Source organism: Micropterus dolomieu, unplaced genomic scaffold, assembly GCF_021292245.1.
Source record: "Micropterus dolomieu isolate WLL.071019.BEF.003 ecotype Adirondacks unplaced genomic scaffold, ASM2129224v1 contig_13338, whole genome shotgun sequence".
NCBI lineage: Eukaryota > Metazoa > Chordata > Actinopteri > Centrarchiformes > Centrarchidae > Micropterus > Micropterus dolomieu.
In genome coordinates, this window is record NW_025742324.1 from 1 (window position 1) to 1820 (window position 1820).

General features: G+C 46.0%; 1 long non-coding RNA gene across 1 annotated transcript in view; it reads right to left on the bottom strand.

Annotated features, from left to right (window-relative positions):
• Positions 1 to 977: 977 nt before the first annotated feature.
• LOC123966394 overlaps positions 978 to 1820 on the bottom strand; it is a 1903-nt gene continuing 1060 nt past the window's right edge. The window contains exon 2 of the long non-coding RNA XR_006823971.1: positions 978 to 1339. This is a non-coding gene — a long non-coding RNA (uncharacterized LOC123966394). The remainder of the gene's footprint in view (positions 1340 to 1820) is intronic.

Genomic DNA, 1820 nt, shown 5'->3' on the forward strand with positions numbered 1-1820 from the left:
AATGGAGGAGCAGAGAAGTGTGTTAGACTGCGACTCTGCCTCCTGGTCTCAACTCTGGGTTGTCATGGATTTGGTCCACTAATAAACTTGGCCAGATTTCTAGAAATGAGAGCTGCTCCTTCCCAAGTGGGATGGATGCCGTCTCTCCGGATCAGACCAGGTCTTCCCCAGAAAGTCTGCCAATGATCTACAAAGCCCACATCGTTTGCTGGACACCACCTCGACAACCAGCGGCGGAATGACGACATGCGGCTATACATGTCATCACTGGTCAGATTTGGCAGGGGTCCAGAGAAAACTACGGTGTCCGACATTGTTTTTGCATATGTACACACCGACTCAACATTAATCTATTCTATTCCTCCTTCGGACAGTCACCCAGCCCCCCTTTCCTGGCTGCACAGAAGATGCCGGAGGACGGCTACCAGAGGCTAACTCAGGCCGTTCCGCACCGACTACCGGGGACTGGCTAGCTACAGTAGCTAAAGACTGATCTACCAAGGTGCGGAGCCGGACTTTTAAGTCACTGAGCCTCGCCTCCATGTCTATAAATAAACTACACTTATTACATGTACCATTACCGCTAAAGGAGGCAGAGGAGTAACTAAACATCTGACACACCGAGCAGGAGAAAGTAGGAGAGAGAGAGGGAGAAGGAGAAGCCATCGCTAGCTGCAAAGCTAAAGTCGCTAACGGCTAAGCTAAATTACTGTAGCGTCAGCTACCAAAACTTTAGAACAACTATGAGATTGAACAGCAGTCACTAAAAAATGGAAAGAACTGTGAGTGCTTAGGCAAAATTACTGTAAAGAATAAGTGTTTAGCGAACAGTTGGCCGCTGTAATCTAACAAATGTAACTGTTATTTAGCGAGAGCAACAACACGGTACCAACACACAAGCACCAGAAGCGGAAATGAGTCGACACGCTTACCGCAATACGTCAGCAGGAGACCGTAACCAAACATTGATATCTGAACTCAACCCTTTAAAGACCCTAATTCTTTTTTCTTCTTCTTCTGCCTGTACTGGCCCTTGACTGCACTTACTTATATCTTTCTTCCACTTGCTGTATACGTTTCTTCATCTGGGGGTATATCTATTTAGACCTTATCTAACAGGATGGGCTCTTTCATTATTCTGTCTCAGTGACTACTTTTCCTTCACTAAAGGCTATATAGTATGTCAATATTATCTACCTGTTGGTCAAACTGTTTCTCCCTATTTTCCCTTCATTCTGAGTTTTCTCTATCTCTTATCTGACGTCTTTTATTTTATCTTTAACTACTTAGTTGTACTGTTACCACATATGTTGCTGCCACAGCTCCCTCCTTTGACCACCTTTGCAGTTAATATTTCTTTTTTCTGCTTTTTACCCTTTAATTTCACCTGCTGTGTGCCTCCCAGGACAGCCATCGCACACTCACTGCGAGCAAACACTTACTCTCTGGAAACTTTGGAATTTGGACGGCCTTCATGCCTCGAAAAGGAAAAAGTGTCACGATCGTGGTGTGGAGGCAGGTTGGAGAACCCAAACGCAGGACACAGAGCGGGGCAGGTATGGTACAACGAAGGGTTTTAATAAACAAACAAAAGCGAGCACACTTACAGGTGAGTGGCTGAATAACTGAAATCCAAAATCCAAAAGTACCGGGAGACGAGACAAGACGAGACGAGACAAGCAAGGCTGGTTACAGGCAGAGAGTACACACACGACAGACTGGGGGGTAACATGAACAATGACCGGACAAGGACAAGACAGAAACACCAGGTATATATACACAGGGACTAACGAGCAGGGCGGGAGCAACACAGGTGACAG